Below are 22,115 nucleotides of genomic sequence, written 5' to 3'. Positions count from 1 at the left end.
ACACTTTTTCTCATATTAATTATTGTTTCAATTTGATCTTCGTTTTTCCGTAAATTGAATAAAGGATTGTATTTATATTTGTGCTCGGGGATCCCTTAATGGATCCACCAACACTACCACCGTCATCACATCATCGATAATGCTACGGCTCTCCAAAAATTTACCGTAGTGTCTTGTGATCAAGTGGCGTTAGCTCGTGCACGTCATGATAGGTGATTTTCAACATACTTCCTTCGTCCATCATGACACGGGTTCTAGAGAATAAGTGGTGTTACGACTAATTGTCGTGGATAGTCTAAAATGGAAAGGCTGGATTAAGAGCATCCACAATAAGAATAGGCCTACCATAGGCCTGCCACAAACTCTTCCTACCACATCATCAGCACTAAAATTCCTCCTGCCACATCATCAGGACAAGCAATAGGCTAGCCACAACAAACAAAATTAAAATAAACAACTAAATTTACGGAATTAAACACAAAATAGAGAATTAAATTTATGACACATATACGGGAAAATTCATAATTTTATTTAAATAAAAAAAGTACATTAATTAGAAAAAAATTACATAATAAAAAAAATCGCGCTTCCACACACGAGCCCCCGACCCACTCTACTCCTCGTCGCCGTCGCCGCCGTCCTTGCCGCAACCCTGGACCCCCAAATATGCTCCATCTGAGCCCGCCTCCGAGCCCCCCAATTGTGCCGCGGCGACATCCAAATCGACCTGCATACTCTCGAGCAATGAGTGAAGAAACCTCTTCTCCATGGGGTCAGTTGCCTCCCTCCATTCAGCTAAGATCTTGTGCATCTGAGCCCACGTTTGTTGACGCGCGAAGAAGGCAAGCTCGGCTTGCAACTTGCTAGCAGGGGGAATGCTGATTGGACCTCCTAGGACCCCCGGGCGCCTCCCCTGGCTGCCCGTTGAACCCTCCTCTGACCAACCGGGCGAGTGCGGCGAGTGAACGATGGAGGGGACGGGAACTCCTGAACATCCTTGGGGAGGTCGTGGGAACCACCGCTGCTGCTGTGGTCACCAGCGAGGTTCAGTCGCTGCTTCTTCGGCCAGCTAGCCTCGACACCCGCTCGGAACTTCTCGGAATCCATCAGCACCACATAGCGGCTCTAGTAGGTGAATTCCTTATACACCCCCGGCTTAGGGAATGCTCTCTCCGCTATCCTCCTGCAATCCTCCTCAGTCTGGCCACTGGTCTTCATGCGGAGGGCATTGGTGTGCAAGCCCGCAAATCGGGAGACCGCAGCCCTGATTCGGTCCCACCCCTTCCGGCACTTCTCCCCGGTGTATGGCTTCCCATGCGGGCAATGCCTCCTGTAGGCTTCTACAATTTTAGCCCACATGTTGACGATGCTCTGATTGTTCGCAACTAGAGGATCATAGCAAACAGACACCCAAGCCTTGGCCAGCGCCACGTTCTCTTCTTCCGTCCACTTCCTCCGTGCCGGGCTGCAGTCATCAGCCGGCTGTGACGACTTGCCGACCACCTTCTTGCTCTTTTTCTTCTTCGGTGCGCCCCGACCTCACTCCCGACCTAGACCGACTTCCTCTCCCTCTGTAAGCTTGGGAATTTCTTCGTATCGATTGACTTGTTCCAACAACTCCTCTAGGGAGAAAGTCTCATCTCCAGTGAATTAAGTCAAGACTGGGGTCGATGTGTGGGAAGACGCAATCAAAAAGTCAAGACTGGGGCGATAGACATTGTCCCCCCCGGCTACACCACCTGTTGCACCCCCGGCATCCCCTGAATCCCGGGCTGCATCCCCGGTCCCCAGGGGTGAGCATTTGGGTTTCGGTTCGGGTTTTTGCCAAAACCGAACCAAACCCGAAAAACTGAATTTAGTTCAAAATCCAAACCGAACCGAACCGAAAAACCGAAAAACCGAAAATCGAAAAACTGAAAACCGAACTTAAAAACCGAACAAAACCGAAAAAACCGAAATTTATTAATAAACCGAAAAACCGAAAAAAATTAGTATATATTAATATATATATATATATATAATTTAATATATATATATAAAATTAATAGAATATATATAATACATATTAGATAAAATATATTAAAAGAATATGTATTATATATATATGATATAATATATGAAATTAATAGAATAAATATATATAATATTATATTTAAAATATAATTCGGTTTTTCAGTTTTTTTTTTCGCCCAAACCGAACCGAACCAAAAAACCGAAAAAACCGAACCGAATTTCGATTTTCCAAAGTATAGATATAGGATCGATACAGAATTCATTTACGGATCGATCATGTCTTAGACTCACATAGAGGTACTAAAATAAAAGAGTTGGTGGTGGACTTGTGCCCTGTCGCCGGATGTAACAATTTTGAAAAGTGGTTTTAGTTTGGCCTAAGTAAGAAAGCTGAAATAATTTATTTAGATGGTTTATTTCACAATGAGGGCGCATTTCTTCGGCTTCTAAATACAAATGGTATTGAATGCCTAAAAAGAGTTGAGGCTGGGTAACATAAAAATGATTGATCAAGATTTTGAGATTTTGGTTTCAGACTGTCCTTGCATTCAAACCTGAAAAATGTCATCTTATAAAACAGATGGCGATTTGAATCTATTGTGATTTGTGACGCAATAAGCCTCATTTCATTGTCGATCTATGATGCGGGAACTGGATGTGTAGTCCAACTTAGTAACATTCCGAAGCTTATCAAACTCAATTTTCAAGTAAGTTTTGATGTACTCATGATTGTTGAGCTCCTTGTCAGAATTCTATCTTGCATACGCGACCAACTACAACTACTATGCCTCTCAACTACATTTGATTCTTATTATTGTAAGTCTCGGGTAATAACTTTTCTTTAATTTCTTTTTTCTTCTTGTATACTCCATATATCAAGTATTAATATATGTGATTTTAATTTGCGAGCTGATCTTGATCTTCATGAGTCGTTGTAGGTTGATCTTGTAAATATAAAACATCGAGAGTACGGTGATTGAGACAAACAATCATCTTTACTATAATGGGCCTTTTGAATGTTATTTGCGCCGTATGATTGAAGCATGTGGTTCTCTAGAAAAACTTGTAATAAAGGTATGCATTACTTTAAACTAACAACAATTTTAATTTGGCCGAATTTTTAATTTTGTGATGCACATTATGCATGAGCTGAGTCAAGTAATGGGCAGATATCAACGTCCAATGTGTGAGGAGTGTAGGGGAGTGATGCACATGGATCGACAGGCAGAGTATAAGGGGTGTCAGCGTTTAAAAATCGGAGAACGAGAGCTAGGCATATATCAACATGCAGAGTTGTCCTTAAAGTATTTAGAAATCACAGGATATTTCGGTTCTTTGTGGCAACAGGAATTGGCTGTGTACATCATCAAAAAGGCTAAATCTTTCCGGAAACTGACTCTAGTGACTTGTGATCAAGTGGCATTGGCTCGTGCACGCCATGATCTTCAACATACTCCTAACGTTCATTATGACAACACGGGTTCTAGTTTTAGGGGACGGGGCGAGTTGCGCATGTATGAGATATAAAATAAGTGGTGTACTGGTGTTCGGACTAATTGTTAAGGAGAATCTAAAATGGAATGACTAGATTAGTAATTATAGACGAAGATATTATTTTATTAAAAAAGTAAATTAGTTAATTAAGATATTAACGAATGGGTCGGCCCAACGCACCCTCAACTCTTGCCGCAAATCGCATTTCCCTATCTCTAACTCAACCATTTCTTACCCATCCCTAAAAAGCATACCAACCACATTAATGTTTATTAGTATGCGATGTATCATTTCAGTCTAGCTAATAATCAAGTATACGGAGAAAATTTAGTTAACTGAGTACTATGTAGGGCATTTTTAAAGTAGCAAAGCAAACTCTTCGAAATGCCTCTTCATGTTGTAAGTTATAGGAACTGAGAACTGGCATGATTTCAATTAAAAGTGCATAAATTTGGTTATTTTTTCTTGGTTCCGCCTAAATGCTTTGATTTTGATTATATGATTCTGCTTTCAATAATGCACTCAAAAATGGATTCACTCAATAAGTTCAGCTTTCACTTGGCAAGGATCTGTTTCTTCTCATAAAGCTTTTGTACTCCAGCTAAGTGGAGTAAATTAAATAAAATAAATGAGAAAGGGAAGATGTGTGACTAATATTAAAGAGTATTAATTAATTAAAATAAAATATAAATAAAGAAAATATGCATGAGAAAAGATCAAAGAGTAAAAATTAAATTATTGGAATAAACAAAGACTCAACAATATGATCAATAAAATATAAATATTGCAATATAGGAATCAAAACTTAGAAAACTACTACAACTCAGTAGTTCATAAGTTTTGAAACACTCCTTAGTAAACAACAGACGAACAAATGATACTATCATTCACAATACATGAATTAGGTTGATCGAGAATAACATTACTCGTAACTATTGAACTTTGAACGAATACATTAGCTAAAAAAAATTTAATAAGATCAAACACAACAAAATATATAATTAAATTTTACCATACAACAATTTCATTAAAATGAACATAACAATTAAAAAATATAATTAAATTTTACCATACAACAATTCTCCAAAATGGCCGACACTTTCTACCTAATCGAACCCTTAATTTACCTACTCAAAAGTTTAAAAAAAAAAAAAAAACGTTATGTCACAGCTAAATCTTCTACCCAGTTGATTAATTCGGGTTGTAATTCAATGATCATTTAACTAAATCTTCTACCCAATTGATTAATTCGGGGTGATTTCATATTTGATTCAATTTATATTATAGTTTGATACATTATTCAATAAAATCAATTAACTGAATGATAAGATTAATGTAACAAAAAATTAGATTTAACTGGGTAATCGAGTTTTAAACACTCAATTCAATTATGAATCGATTATTATACTAATTTGATACAATACAAATCTATTCTTCATATCCTATCCAAATGTTTATAGAGACTAAATAAATATAAAAATCGATAGTTTCACATAAAACTGTTACAAAAATATATTTAAACTTTTAACAAAAATACCAAAAAATCAAAGTTAAAAAAAAAAGCTACAAACTTCATTAAAAAGGCAATTAATATTACAACGATAATCATACTTGATTAAAAAGGCAAATTAATATTACAACGATAATCATAGATAGATAGACCGACACACACGTACATTTATTTTAGCATAGCAACAACAACAGAAGTAATCACGGGGTCACAAGAGTGATGCTAGGATAATTAGCCTTCAACTGATTAGCAAATTGTTTAACTTGCTGAAGCTCATGAGCTTTGACGTCGTTCCTCACAACCAACGTACCGGTCCAATTCGGACATTGACGGAGGAGGACTTCAACGCCGGTAAGTTCGGCGTAGGACGATACGCCGATGGTGGTGAGGGTGGAGAAGTACCCGGTCTGAGCAGCGATGCGCTCCCTTGCAGCGTTAACTTGGCGCCTACTCTCGTCGACCCGTGCTTCGTGGTGAAGACCCTCTTCAATCATACGGTAGTCGCTTCCTTCATGATCAGCCATGGATGGATAGAGTAATTAAGAGTGAGAGTGGTATTTGGTGGTATGTGATAGCTGATGAATTGAAGAAGGAGGTATGGGATCAGAGGCATGGGACCCACACTGGTGGCTTTTCAATTATTCAATCACAAAAAGTTATAAATTCTTTTTTATAAAGTAATTAGGATACCTTTCATTTACTTAACGTATAATAAAATTTAATAAACCTTATAACTTCTCTTAGTTTATAAGAGCATAAAAATACTCATAATCATAATTCATAAACAGTCACGGGATGAAAAAGTACTAGTTTATTCTTTTAAGTTTTAAATTTGAATATCAAATTAAAATATTAAGAAGAATTGCGAATTAATATTACACCGAATATGGAGTCTCATGCTCAAACAAAAAAGTGGGCATCATAGGTTGAGATAATTAACTAAGAATTATTTAAGATATACGTGAAAATAGATTGTTAGTTGAGATTTAAATAAAAGATTATTGAAGTATCAGATTTTTAAATATGGTGTTTATCCACATTTTGTTAATTGATTTTATTCCGGATATAAAATTTTTCAAATAGTAGAAATGTAGTCTTGATTTTTAAACAATTTAAATAAATGCTAGATAATCCAAGCCAATTCCCGTTGCGTTCAAATCACGCCCGACCTCCAATATTATTGGTTAAATTATCTAGATTGTGTGTATAAATTGGTTTAAATTATTTTATGACTACTATTTATGACAAATTTACCGTTAAAGCTCTAAAAATTTTAACTAATCAAAAATAATGCATGCGCCTATAAAGTTATTTTAAATGGGGCATAGGTGGAAAGCAACCATGTTGGTTTCAATAGTATAAATCTTAGAACTTTGAATATGTATTGTTGAAGACTTATAAATTTAAACAATAATTTCTACTTTCACGTAAAGAACATGTTTCTTCCCACGCTTTTGTATTTAACTATACAATTTCATGTCTCTCCCTGTCTCATACACACACACACACTAATAATTTAGGTCCTTATATATCTCTAGACACCCATTTTTCTCTGCAATCAAAGTGGCATACACTAATTTTAACTTACACATTTCAAGAGTCTTTTCCTTTCTGAAAAGAGTCTATGCTTTTGTACTCCATCTATATTATTTCATCTCTCTCTCTGCCTCACACACACACATTATTGTGGAACTCATGGCAGTGCATGTGCTAATTAATTTGCATGATAATCACATAATAGTGGCTTAAATTATGCTCAGAGATTGTGCTCACAAATTCAATTCAGCCCCTTCCATCATTCAATCTCTTGCGATTTAGTCTTTTATAGCACTGATTTGATAAGGGGTCAAGATGGATTCTTGAAATTTTAAAAAGTTTAGCAGTAAAAAAAACTGTACGTGCCATTTAGATTAAGATTTAGATTTTTATAGCCATTCTCCATCTCTTAATTCCCACTCTATATAGTAACTCAAAAATAATAGCAGTAAAGGTCAATTTTGATCCTAAACATATTATCGAATACGAATTTGGTCCAAAACATTAACTTTTTGAAATACGAGTCCACAACAAATGAAATCTGTGTCGATTAGATCCATTTTTTGACGGTTCCATCAATTTTTTACGGTCAATCATCAATTAGCGAAATGTTTATGAACGAACACAACCTTTTTATAAGCATAAAATATATACTCATAAAATCACAAACAATTTGAGCCAATTTCCTTAAAATATTTATGAGCGCACACAACTAATCGCTTTATTCACGATTGCCTTAATTTTTGTAAAACTGAACCTTTAATGTTTAACTTTTTTCATTATTTCATATTGAAATGATATAGCTGTAATGGAAAATAGAAGATATGATGAGATAGATTGAAATGATATAGCTGTAATGGAAAATAGAAGATATGATGAGATAGATTGAAATGACATAGCTGTAATGGAAAATAGAAGATATGATGAGATTAAACATTCTCAATTAATTTAATACGAGTATTGAACAAGATTTAGGTATATAACTATGATAATGTAAATATTATAATAACTAATGAATAATTGAGAGATATCAATCAAGATTTGAAACATCAATTACCATATTTACGTTTAATAATATGTTTGCAAAATCTTGTATCAAATTTGTACATTAATTAAAGTAATTAAATGAAAATCATGATTTGAATGGATATATGCGTGATCTTAGGATAGAAAAAAATGCATGCCTACTACTTTACATAAATTTCCAAAACTAGCCTTTTCGTTTTACATATCGAATAAAAGGATTGTTCCGATTTTTAATATCGATTAAAGATGTCTTTTTGTTTCCATGTCCCAATTAAACTTTCCTTTTATATTTCGATTATTATTATATATATATTTTTTTGAATCAACTTATAAAAGTCCATTTAAAGGTGTCCACGATTCAGGAACCGACGGTTACGGTTTGGAACCGCCGGTTCCGGTTTTAGAAATTGTTGAACCGGAACCGAACCGCGAGGGTGTTTCACGGTTACGGTTACGGTTCCAAAACCGCCGGTTTCGGTTCTGGCGGTTTTTTATAGTTTTTCACAGTTCCAAACCGCCGGTTTTTTTGCGGTTCTGGCTTGATTTCACGGTTTTTCGGCGGTTTTTCGCGGTTCCGGTTTGGAACAGCCCGGAACCGGCGGTTCCGGCACGGTTTCGGTACGAAAAATTTTGAACCTGAACCGAACCACGGTTCAAATATCGACAGTTTCGGTTCGGGTATATTCTCACGGTTTCGGTTCGGAACCGTTACCGGCGGTTACGGTTTCGGTTTTAACCGCCGGTTCGGTAAACCTTGGGCAGGTGTAAGTCCATTCATAAAACCTCTTTTTTTTATATCGATCAATATCTTTGTCTACTCTCTCTTTATGATTTTCACTTTTCCGCTGTCGTGTTATTTTTCTTAGTTACACTACGCGAGCCGCGTGCCTCGAGCCCGAGCCCGTGCCCGTGCCCTTGTCCTTGGACTTGGATCTTGGCAATTGGTCTTTGGGTGGCCTTGGATCTTGGCAATTGGTCTTTGGACTGTTCATTGGGCCTGGTCATGTGGCTCGGTAGTTGGGTTCGACCCTAGGCTGGTCTAGTTCGTTTTAGACCACCACTGTTTCCACGTCAGCAAGCCAAGCGGGATGACACCTCATCAGTATGACGTGGTAAGCCAACGTGGCTGACACGTGATAGTCCACGTCATGATCGAACCTAGAAGCTTCTAGATTCAGCCTCTCAGCTCTGTAACGCCTCGTAACCGACGACCGTTACGGTTTAGCATTGATGACAGTCATCATGGCTGTTGACCCCCTGCAGTGGACCGAGCCTATAAATAGGCTAGCCATTCCATGCATTTTACACAACATCAAACACTAGAAAGCATTCTGCATCATAAGCTCTCTCCCTCTCTGCATTGTTTTTCTGTCGAAGCACTGCCCTCTCCTCCATCCAGTTCGCCGGAGCTCTGCTGATAGCGGTGCTGCTTCATCAGAGACGTAGTCATTTTATCTTTGGGGACGAAACGCCAATCCGAAGAGCACTACCAGGGCGTATCTCGTCTTGCGGAAAGAGGACTCCTCGACTCGGCTAAATACTTTCACGGTTTATTTGTTTCCAATTTTCCGTTGTAATTTCGTTTCAGTTAGTTCATCGGTATTCCTTCTTTTGGGTTGTATTACGCCCGGTTTATATCTTTGGGACATCATGTTTAATTTGGGGTGTTGTTGATGCATTTCTTTAATTTGTGTTGCAGTTTGTGCATGAGCAGATGGGAAAAGATCAACCCGTAATGTGCTAGTGGTGTAGGGAAGTGATGCACATAGATGAATCTGGAGAGTGTCCGTATAAGAAAAAGATGGGCAGATCTCTACATCATGCGGTGTGTGACTTGTCTGTAAAGTATTTGGAAATCACAGGATATTTAGGCTCTTCATGGCAACAGAAATTGGCTTTATACGTCATCAATAATTAGGGATATAAATTCGGGTACCCTTGGGTACCCGAACCCGAAATCTCAAAAATATCATACCCAATACCCAACCCATATGTGAATTCGGGTACCCTAATACCCGATGCGGGTGCCCGAACCCAAATAATCGGGTACCCATAAACCCGGAATTATTATATTTAAAATTTATTCTTTTACATAAATTAAATTGGGATGAGAATAGAAATTATTAAAAATAACACAATACTTATATTATTGGCTATAATTCTATATTATATAAAATAGACATTAGACAAATAGACACTAATTAATTTTAAAATAAAGTTACCCTAGATTTACCTACAGGTAGACTTGCCCACGGTTCATGAACCGGCGGTTTCGGTTCGGTACCGCCGGTTCTGGTTTTGGAAAATATGGAACCGGAACCGAACCGTGAGGCTATTTTACGGTTTCGGTTTCGGTTCCGAACCGCCGATTTTTTTACGGTTCGTAGTGGTTTAGGTTCGGTTTCGTGGTTTCGCGGTTTTTTTCCTTTATTTTTTTTGTCATGTAATTTGAAATTATAAAATAAATTGAAACAAGAAAATAGATAGTTTAAATTGAAGTAAGATGGGTAAGGTGAAAATGATATCAAATTTACAATTTCATTATACAAATTACAATGTGATATAATTTACAAACAAATTACAATGTAATATTCTTTACAAACAAATTACAATGTGATATAATTTACAAGTGTCGTACTCGTCTAAACGTAAAAAAAAAAAAAACATGAAATGGAGGGAAATGAGATCCAATTTGAATTTAAAATCATCATTTAAATAATAAATTAAATAAATAAAATTTAAAAAAAATAGTGTTTTGTGCAATCATTTTTGAAGAGTGCAACCATCACCCACCACCAACCAATGAACCAATCAATTTTGAAGAATGCATATTCATATTTTGAATACTACATAATCATACGTAAAAAAATGGTAAGATTGCATTAATTAGATTAATTGAATTTAATTGATCTTGATTAACTAAAACTAAATCATGTATGATCAACAATGCCAATGAACCAATCAATTTTGAAGAATGGATATTCATATTTTGAATACTACATAATCATACTTAAAAAACGGTAAGATTGCATTAACTAAATTAATTGATTTAATTGATCTTATTAACTAAATCATGTATGATCAACAATGCCCTACAGTGTATTTACTGTGTAAATCATATATAATGCTTTTATATACAAAAATAGTGCAACATTAATGCTACTTTTGATAATTACAAATTTTGATCTCATTTTGGTTTCTGCGACATTTTGTGCATTATTTCAACAAAGCACCCCTTTTCAATGTTTAGCAAAATAGATTTGGAATAACTATCAAAATGTATTAAATGTGATTAGTTATTTTGAATCATTTGAGTCATTTTGAGTCCATTCCAATGAATAGTTATTCTTATATGTAATTAAATTATAATTGTAATTAAATTATAATTGTGAGAGAGAAAAGCAACATGATATACATAAATAATTATAAATATTCACACAAGTCTAATATTCACATTTAAAAGTTAAAATATAAATCATGTTCCCTTCTTAATTTTGGTAGAAATCAAATCAATATTAATTCATATATTTTTGAGAATTTTGTGCAAATTTGAGAATAATTTCATGTTGGAACCGTGAAACCACCGGTTAACCGGTGGTTCGGAACCGTCCGGAACCGGCGGTTCGGTCGTGGTTTCAGTTCGAAAAATTTGAAACCTGAACCGAACCACGGTTCTAAAATTCACGGTTTCGGTTCGGAACCGTAACCGACGGTTACGGTTTCGGTTTTAACCGTCAGTTCGATAAACCTTGGGCAGCTCTACCTACAGGCCATAGGCCCTATACTAAATAAAAATATTTATCACAAATACATAATCAATCGGGTATTAGTCGGGTACCCTAATATGGGTTTCGGGTATCCTAAACCCGAAAAATCCTAACATTAACAACCCAAACCCGTACCCGAAGGGTTCGGGTACCCAAAACCCATCGGGTATTGGGACTGGGTCGGGAATACCCGAAACCCGCAGATTAAATTTTCAAGCCTATCAATAATGCAACGACTCTCCAAAAACTTACTGTAGTGTCTTGTGATCAAGAAGCGCTAGCTCGTGCACGTCATGACTTTCGACATACTCCCTTCGCCCATTAGGATTCTAGTTTTATGGGACGAACCACGTTGTATTGGTATGATATACATAATAAGTGGTTGTCCGACTAATTTTTGTGGATAGTCTAAAATGGAAATATTGGATTAATAGTTATAGACATATATATTTATTTTATAAGTTTTTCATAACTATTTATGCCTTACAGTTGATGATACGTTTATTATTCTATATCTCTTTCATATCTTGCATTATTATTAGTTGCATTATTTAGTTAGATATTTGGGGAGTGCATATCTTTTCCATATCTTTTGTCTTGCTCGCTAAGTTAGTATCCCTATTACAAATAGGTCTATTGTTATTCTCTTTATTCAATCAATGAAATAACACATTTTGCTTTACTTTTTTATTGTTTATTTTCTTTCTGCAAACTCTAGTTTATAGATTGATCGACGAGGCTCGTTTTCCTCGCGACTTTCTCTTATCTTTCTACTCGATAAGGGGTTAAACCCTTATCAGTTGATTATAACCTCGCTTAATTTAAATTAGAGATGATAAACAGATCATAATTAGTTTAGCTGTGTTGATTGATGAGAAATGTACCATTGATTCTTTTCAACATGAGCACGTTCCAGACATTCGTTCAACTTTTTTTATATTGTTTAATTTTCCTAAGTGTGATTCAAATAAGAATTTGATCAGGATATATGGCACAAAGATCATATTCTAATGTTTATAGCACCCTAATTTAAAATCAAGACCAAATCTTTACCCTTAGATTTTAAAATGAGTGGATGAGATTAAATCTTATGAATCTCAATAAATAGTAGACAAAATATCAACAAAAGGGTAATATCGTCATTATGTTATCATATGATAATTTTCGTGAATGTTTTTTATATCAACATAGTGTATTACAAATACCAACAATATGACATAAGAATATCAATACTAGTACAAGAAAATATCAACACATATTTATTGAGATTTTTACATGGTTTTATTGAGATTTTTTGATGTATTTGTTGATAAAAATATGTTTATCAACATATACGAAAACTAAAATAAAAAATATCAAATTTCATCATCCGAACGTCGTCAGAACATATGCAATTGAAATCTCATTGGAATCCTTATAAAATTATCTTTAATTTGATATATTTTTTGCGAAAAAATAATTTAAATCGAGAGAGTTACGTAAATTTAAAGTTTTAAGATGATTTTAATGAGAGAATTGACATTAATACCCTCTAATTTTATTTATTAATTTTCTTAATTAAAAATATAATTCATGTAGTATTATTTCAACTACTAGATCTTCTAATCTAATGGCTAAGATTTAATTTTAATTTAGAATTGCTGATTAGTTAACGAATGATCAATACCTATGGCCCAATATTCATTGGTTGCATTTTTCTCTGCATTTAATGCAGCTGTAATATTTTTATAAACAGAAAAGATGATGGATTTCTCTTACTGACTTTATTATGAAGTTAAATTGCTGGAAAAGAAATATGCATTTGCTGAAAAGTTGGTTTGATATTTTGCCAAAAGGTCGGATGCAGAGACGTAAATTTGATATAAATAAAAATGAGAGCTTTTTCAAGTAAAAAATGTTTGCTATATTGCCTATTGTTTATGTGTATTACAGTATAATATTCAGTCGTGTAGCTATTTAGTCCAATTCTTATAGAGTATAAACAAGCAATTAGTTCAATTCTAATGTCTCCCTCTTGGTTTTACTTTGGATATTATTTGTGGGATTTATATGGTTTGGGCTTGGGCTTGGCCCATAATTATGCAATACTATATAAGTAGTTAAATCTAATCCACAATCTACACACGCTTCCAAAATGGATCGACGCAATGAAAGGCGTGAAGCTCTATGGCGTCGACAATAAGAGGTAGATCAAAGGCATCGATTAGGTTATTTGTTTACGTTGGTTAGTAGTGAGGAGCGACTCAATCGACTTCTTATAATGCAGACAATATAGTTAAATAAAAGAAATATATATAATATACTCTAACAATGTTGATAAATAAATATATTAGTCAATCTATTTTTAATATTTATAAATTATTATAGTAATATATTGTTGATATCTTTTTATCATCATCATTAATTATTTTTTTTAAAGAAAATAAACCATTCATCAAAAAACTAGGTACGTTTTTGTATAAACAAAATTCTACAATGTCCATATGTGAAGAATAGTTATAGTGGAGATTATAAAGGCTCATGATTAATTTCGTAAATAATGAAAGGGAAAATTAGTAATGGAGTAAAAATTTTAATCAACGAAGGTTAACAATCATGTGTATTTATCTTTTCTCTTTGTCACATAGTATTTGATTATATTTCCAAGTCAACATTGATTTTCGATATTTTATAATTCTATCTTTATTTTTGAGTTATCAATTTCTAGTAGCATCTTTTAGATTAAGTAAGTATTTTTGTGTTTTAAGTATTTCATCCTTGAAATCAGATTCTTGTAATGAGAAAGTTGCAATAATGTATCATATCTATATTCTATATTAATATAAAGTGAGTTGTAGTAAAAATAACAAGATTGTCATTGATGGCTGTTTTGGCGGGAAAAGTGCACTGCTGAGTGTAATTAGTTTATTAATTTATTGATAGATGTGTGCATGTGTAACAGTGTATTAGTTGTCTTTTTTTAATATTAATAAAAAATTTATAGAATAGATACAGCCAGAATGGTGTGTGTGCGTGTGGCAGTGTGTTTACACAGCAAACAAGATGTCTTCAATGTTCCCAATGCTACAAACTTATTTTTAAAATTCCATTTCCACCTGAAAATGAAAAATAATTTGTTAAGTTCTATCATCCTGTAAATAAGTATTCAATTATTTCGATGATATTAATCATTCTTATATAAAAGATACCTAAATATATACAATAAAGACATGTATATATTTGTTTATATCTGTAGGTAATTAATATGTACAATGAAGACATGCATTATTAAATATATAGTGCATTGTGTAATGCAGATTATTAATATCTTATTCTGCAAAATGAAGATATGTATTATTAAATATATTGTGCATTATGTAAGGTAGATTATTAATACCTTACTTTGTAAAATGTTGAACCTTGAATTTGTAGTCCTTTTTCTGCATCTGTATTGAATTTGATACCTTTCTAATAGGATCTCCTGCAAATCAACAATAATTTGGTATTTTAATCTTATAAACATGATTAGTAGGAGTATAAAGTATCACCTACATTTCTTTAAGGAATAATGTGATGAAAAAACATTAGATACCGAATTCAAATTTTATTGAATATTGCACAACCTAATACCTTATTAAAAAAGGATTAGCTCTTTGAACTTTATTGAACAATATAAGCTTAATACTTTAATTATATCTGTTAGTACCTTTTAATGAACTTTCTTTTCCACGTTGCTTTTTTCACATTGTAGAGTTGAAGAGCTTCTCAATCCTGCATCAATCCTGTCTTTTTTGAAATGATTGTAGCTATTTTTCATTTATTCTCTTTGTATTCTTGCAAGATGAATGGCAATGAAAAGGCAAAGCTGTCAAAAGGCAAAAGATATTATCAAGGTTGTCCTAAAAATGTAACTATAAATCTACAAACTGAATAATGAATTGGGGAGGGATAAAGAATAAAAATATAAGAAAAACAACAAAAATTATATCTTGAGACAAGTGCAGTATTGAATCTTGGAAAGACTACTACACGTATGAGCACTATTTGTACATTAATTGCTCAAATGAAAACAAAAAATTATATCTTGAGACAAGTGCAGTATTGAACTCACAATTGAATAATAGTTAAGATTTACTTTAAAAATTTAGAAAACCAATGTCCAAATTGACTTACCAAGGAAGTTTCGATTCTTTATAAATACCAGTTCCAAACAAGCCCTATTTGTACACTAATTGCTCAAATGAAAACAAAAAACACCATGATAAAGGTATTTGTTCACCAATCTCCATTTCATCACTAAATATTAATGGTTATTAGTTATCAATGGAAAAACTCAGGCCAGGATTGCTAGGGACACCAGGAAGGAACAACCATTACCTGATGTTGGCCAGTGGCGGAAACAAGACGAGTCTTTTACGGTATCTTCTTGCTTCTACATATTCTTCGCATTCTCATTCTTCTTCTTCTTCTTCTTTAACTAGAGGTGCTTGCCAATTTCTACAATAAAGCGAACCATGTGATTGAAGTAATTAGTTTCACACAAAGGAGAAGGTTGCAATGAGAACATCTGTAGGTACATTTATCATTTTCTTACTAATTACCAACTGCAAACATCTTTACTTAATGTTAATTCCTGAAATTGTTATAAGTACAAATCAAGCAAACAAGAAGTGGGACACGGAGGGAGCAACCATAGAATTATTCTGGCCAGTGGTGGCAGCATGTGAGTTTCTGATAGCATCTTCTTTATATTCTCATTCTTCTTTAGGTAGAGGCGCTATTCAGTTTCTACAATTAAGAGAACTGTGTGATTTAAGTATTTTGTTTCACATAAAGGGGAAGGTTGGAATGGAAGCAAATGGTGCACAACATCCCGGTACCTGTCACAAGCAATATTATACTGCAGCAACATTATCTTCAGCCTTGAAATAAAGTTTTAACCTCATTAAGACAAAGATTTCAGCTGAAAAGTGAAACTTGATCGTCATTGTTCAAAATAGAAATGGAAGTTAATCAAGGAAAAGGTGGAGCAAACAATAATCAATATCTCTACCACAATATTCACAGCTGAAAATAAAGAGCAATAGTTCATACAACTCCTCAGATTTATGAGAGTAAGCCATGCAACAAGCAAATTGAGAACAATGATTTGTGTTGTGAAAATGTGCAACTTGAACATTACAAAATTTTCTTTATCACTAGGTATCTTTATCATTTATTTTTCCATTGTATTTAATAATACTACCTCCGTCCCCCAAAATTTGCTACACTTTGACCCGACACGGGTTTTAAGAAATAAGATGAAAAGTGAGTTGAAAAAGTTGGTGGGATGTGGGTCCTACTTTTAAAGTATTAGTTTTATAATAAAATGTGAGTAGGAATGAGTTAGTGAAATATGGGGTCCACTACCAAAAATGGTAAAAGTGAAGTGGGACAAATTATGTGGGACGACCCAAAATAGAATACTGGGTCGAATTATCTGGGACGGAGGGAGTATCTTGTTTCTACTTAAATTTTGTAAGCGGATCTATTTAAAATGCCCGTACTCATTTTAAAATTAAATGGTTTTCCGAATGATTTGTATTGTCTTATGGTTTAATTATATCCTCCTCATTCATCGTGTGTTCAAATGTTTGGGCCTTTTGCGTAATCTATTCACATAATTCGGTCTTATTGACTTTTTTTTTACTTATACTTTATTTTTCCATCTACATAATTGTATTTTTTTTTCTATTGATCAAAATTTAATATTATTATGCCTTATTATAAATTCTATTTTGTATTGTAGGTCAAGTTGCTGGAAGTTTAGATTGTCCTATTTTATACACAATGCTGATAATAATGAATTAGAGCAAGTTAATCATAGTATTTCTAATAAAAATATTTCTTATGAAAATGTATGTTTTTGTTCCCAAGAACTTATGAATTACGCCTATTTATTTATTGAAAATCAAAGTTGTCTAAGTAAATTTTTTTCTTCTCACACATTACAAATGTATTATTCCTCCGTCTCACTCTAAGTGAACCATCCTCTGTCTCACTCTAAGTGAATCATTTTCCTTTCTGTCATGCTTTATTCTAAATAACACATTTCTAAAGATAAAAACACCACTTTCTCTACTTTTATCATCTCTTTTTACTTTTATTTTAACACTACATAAAATTTTGTGACGGAACAGAAATGCTCCACTTAGAGTGGGACGACAAGAGTATTAAATTTTGTTTCGAATAGGAAATTGTTTAGATTACAATCATTCTTCTTTTTTTATAAATTGTATATAATGATTAAAAAAAATTAATCGTTAACAATTTTATTTTTATTTTTTTAATTCTTGAAAGTTTTATAACTAAAACAAATGTTAGTTTGTACTCTCTTTGTTCCATTATAAGTGGCATTTCCTCTTTTTTGATGTATTACCTACATTTCTTGAAATAGAAACATCATTATTTTCTCTTTATCAACTGTTTTATACTCCATCCGTCGTAGCCTAAGCGAGACGTTTCATTTTTGCACCTGTTTTGGAAAAATTATTATAAATAGTTAAAGTGTACATAAAATTTAAGTAAGAGATAGAATAATGTAGAAGAAACTCTTTTCTAAATTATTTTCTTTCTTATTTTGTTTAATCTCCACTTTAACTATTTATTATTATTTTTCTAAGACAGGTCCAAAATGAAATGTCTCGCTTAGGCTGGGACAGGTGGAGTATTATTTTTTATTTACTCAACTCACAAAATAAAAATATATAAAATTACATGTCGAATAGGAAATACTTCCTTTAGAGTGGAATGGGAGAAACACATTCTTTTTTTTAATGAAGTGTACATATAATAATATTTTTATTTTGTTATATTCACTTGTGAAAATTATATGACTCGTGCATAGCACGGGTGTTGATACTAGTTCTTATAATGTGAAAGTTGTAATAATGTATTGTATTTTCATTGCAGAGGAATATTTAAAATAAGTGACAATGCAATAAAAGAATCAAGAAAAAGGACAAAGAATTTAGGAAGAACCAAGAAAAAATAACAAAAAGTTTATGCACTTTTATTTCAAATCAGGCCGGTTCTCAATTCCTTTTACTTACAACATGAAGAGGCATTTTGTAGAGTTTGCTACATCAAAAAAAATTCAAAGGCTAATATGTCCTACATAGACTAAACATGTGAAATCAGGATTCCTCTATCCATCATACAATCGCGCGCGTGTGTGTGTGTGAGAAAAGCATAGATTGACAACAAAATGGTATGGTTCACGAGTACAAAAGCATTCAACAGATTCTTGAAATGGTGGAAGTTAAATTATTGTGAATTAAAGAATTGCAGTGAAAAATTGAGTTGTTGCTAGCTGTATGCACATGCTTCTATGAATGCCTAAATTAGGATGAGTGTTCAAATTGATTGAAGGAGTTTTGAGTAGCAGATGTAGAGGAGCATCTAGCTAATAAAAGTATAGTATACGGAAAGAAAGAGGTGATGTAGCATGAGATATTAAGGTGTAGCCGTGTAACTAATACTCCTTTTATATAGTGAGTAAACAAATGATATTAATCAAAATTAATAATAAACCTTTTATAGGTAGATTAGATCGACCCTTTCTTATACTACTACTACATAGATGCTTATAAGATAAAAAAATACTAGTAGTAAGTACGGAGTATAAGTTAATTAATGGAGTATTAAAGTCTTATATGGTCAGCTTTATTTTAGCCTATAAAGTGTTACGAATTGCAGTTCGTTACGTATACTAATTGACAACATGATACATTTTATTTTCGAATGTCTCCAACCTAATATTTTATAGTATAATTCAATATATATACTAGTTGTATCTATACCCTATTAGTATTAAAAAAACAAAGACGTGAAGCAGATTTCAATATTTCTTGCATACTTTCGAACCATATCTTCTAGTATAACTATTTAATCACTTTCTTAACTTTAAACTAAGTGACAACAAAAAAGTCACAGTCACGATTGACTCTAATGTTCAAATCTGTCATAATTTAAGTTGGTGAGCTGATAATATGTATAATATGTATAATACGGCCCACAATGTTTTATACTATGAATTGATCTCGCTACTGATACTGATCCAACAATTTGAATGGCTTTTATCCATTCAAATCGCCACTAATTCCACATGATATCAAATCAGGTATTCGTGAATTAATATTCTCATGCGCAAATAAAAGAGTTGATATAATTAATTATGAATTATTCTCTCCGTCCCAGTTTTGGAGTCACATTTTGCGATAAAAGTTCATCCCAGTTTTAGAGTCACATTTAGAATTTTTCATATTTGGTCATACAATTTTATCCAATTGTTCATCAAAATTACATCAAAATGTCATTATCTACATTAAAATAAACCAAAACAAAAATTAAAAAAAAAAACCAAAAAAGTTAAAAAGGACTCACCTTCAACCAACTCACTTCATTAATTACACACTTCACCGTCTCATTTCATTAATTACACACTCCACCAATTCCTTAAAACTCGTGTCATAACTAAATGTGACTCCAAATATGGGACGGGGAGAGTATTTAAGATATACGTAAAAATAGATTGTTAGTTGAGATTTTTAAGCTGGGTAGAAACGAGAAATAAAAGATTATTGAGTATTTATTTGGGATACTAATCAAAACTAACCATTGGTCGTTGAGGGAACTAAGTATCAGATTTTTTAATATGGCGTTTATCTACATGTTGTTAAGGAGATAAAATTTCTCAAGTAGTTATATTGTACTCCCTCCGTCCGCCATTAGGAGTCCCGGTCACTTTTGGACACTTATTTTGTTAAAATGATAATAAATACTCCCTCCGTCCGCTATTATGAGTCTCGGTCACTTTTGTGCGCTTGTTTTATAAAAATGATAATAAATAGTTAAAGTAGAGAAATGGTAAAATAAGAGAGAAAATAATGTTATTAACACTTTTCTCAACATTATTCTCTCTTACTTTATCATTTCTCCTTTATCATTTCTCCACTTTAACTATTTATTATGATATTTACAAAACGGGTGTTCAAAGGTGACTTGGACTCCTAATGTTGGACGGAGAGAGTAGTTAAAGTGAAAAATGGTAAAGTAAGATAGAGAATAATGTTGAGAAGAGTCTTATCTAAGTTATTCTCTCTCTTATTTTATTATTTCTCCACTTTTACTATTTATTATCATTTTTACAAAATGAGTGCGCAAAAGTGACCGGAACTCCTAATGGCGGACGGAGAGAGTACGGTAGTATTTATTTTTAATATTTATATTAATAGTTTAGCTCTTCAGTAGTTATATCCAATATCATTAAGTACACATATATCACACATATATAGATTTCAGCCTAATTTGTCATTCCTTACTGGGCCTTTGATTGTCTATTGTTTAGGGACACTTCATGATTTACTTAATTATCAAAATTTATACTACTATTAATATTTCACTCAAATCATTGAAAAAAATATTTGCCAAACTAACACATCGTTACCCTAAAATAAATTTTAAAATAATATAGTATGAAGGTATTTAGTTAACTTTATGAAACTAACACATTGATACCTCTCATATTATTATGGTATAAACTTAAGTAAAGAATGAGTGTGTTAGGGTGGGTGACATAAATATATACGCACATAATTGAAGATGACGTAAGGTAGGTTCACGGGAGCTAGGGAGATGATGTGCAGGGTGTCGTCCCTGCACGTCAAACTCGTAAAATAATTTAAACGAAACTTGTAAGAAGAGATATACATATATAATTAATTTATACACACAATATTAGATAATTTAACCAATAATGGAGGTCAGGCATGATTTGAACGCAACGGGAATTGGCTTGGATTATCTAGCATTTATTAAGATTGTTTAATAAACATAAAATTATTGTCCGGAGAAAAAATGTTTAGGAAACATTTAAAGAAAATTAAAAAGGAAAAGTGTGACACTTATTATGGGATGGAGGGAGTATTATTTATGATACAAATCTGGCCTCCTTGGCTTTTTTATTACTACTTCACCGGTCCCTGAAAATTTGTCACTTATTTCTATATTAATTTGTCCTTAAAAATTTGTCAATTATTTTTAACATTTTTAGTAGTAGATCTCATATTCCACTAACTCATTCTCATTCACATTTTATTACAAAACCACATGTCACTAACTTTTTTAACACATTTTCTATTACATTTGTTAAAATTCAGATCAATGGATCAAATGGTGATGAATTATTAGAGACAGAGGGAGTAATTGTTTTCCACAGCTTGTGGGGTACCTTGAGGCTAAGGGGGAGCTGATCCTTCGCTATTTGTTAACTTGATGCATAAAGCTCTCCTTTACTTTAGTTTTCCTATACCCTCATTAATTGGTGGTTGGCATTTCTTGTGGTGTTAGTACACATCTTAAGACCACGTTTATCGGAAAGGCGTGGTCGACCTCAACATCATTAAGAAATTAATAATAAAATAAAAATTGAAACTCATGGTCTCTCTCCCTCTTCGAACACGGTCCTTTTGAGGGCAACCACAGACCGGCTGGTCTTCCTCCCCATTTATTACATCAGCCAATGAGGTTGTGCCAAATGGCACAATTACATTGGTTGATAAATATTTTGTTTTAAATTAAAATATATTTTATATATTATTTCCAAAAATTATAAAAATTATACTCCCTCCATCACAAAAGATGTCACACTTGTGGGACGGCACAGTATTTTAGGAGGTTTTTATTTTGTGTTAAATGAGAGAGAAAATATAATTTTTATATTCATGTGAGATAGAACTTTTTCTAAAAAG

General features: G+C 33.1%; 2 long non-coding RNA genes across 3 annotated transcripts; one reads left to right on the top strand and one right to left on the bottom strand.

Moving 5' to 3' along the window:
• Positions 1-14,258: 14,258 nt before the first annotated feature.
• On the bottom strand, positions 14,259-16,523 carry LOC148932974 (uncharacterized). 2 transcript variants are annotated; one of them, XR_016135475.1, is made up of 6 exons: positions 16,379-16,466; positions 16,206-16,288; positions 15,703-16,113; positions 15,032-15,190; positions 14,723-14,806; positions 14,259-14,441 (listed from the first exon to the last, which is right to left on the bottom strand). It is a non-coding gene; the product is annotated as an uncharacterized LOC148932974 (long non-coding RNA). The 2 variants fall into 2 exon arrangements; XR_016135476.1 differs by having other exon boundaries at positions 15,703-15,822; positions 16,206-16,523.
• On the top strand, positions 15,762-16,543 carry LOC148932973 (uncharacterized). The gene is made up of 3 exons (XR_016135477.1): positions 15,762-15,894; positions 15,975-16,048; positions 16,162-16,543. It is a non-coding gene; the product is annotated as an uncharacterized LOC148932973 (long non-coding RNA).
• Positions 16,544-22,115: the final 5,572 nt, after the last annotated feature.

Source organism: Salvia hispanica, chromosome 2, assembly GCF_029641045.1.
Source record: "Salvia hispanica isolate PSC_SH4W2 chromosome 2, Shi_PSC_v1, whole genome shotgun sequence".
Classification (NCBI taxonomy): domain Eukaryota; kingdom Viridiplantae; phylum Streptophyta; class Magnoliopsida; order Lamiales; family Lamiaceae; genus Salvia; species Salvia hispanica.
Note: the sequence above shows the minus strand (reverse complement) of the source record. Positions and strands in the feature narration are given on the sequence as shown.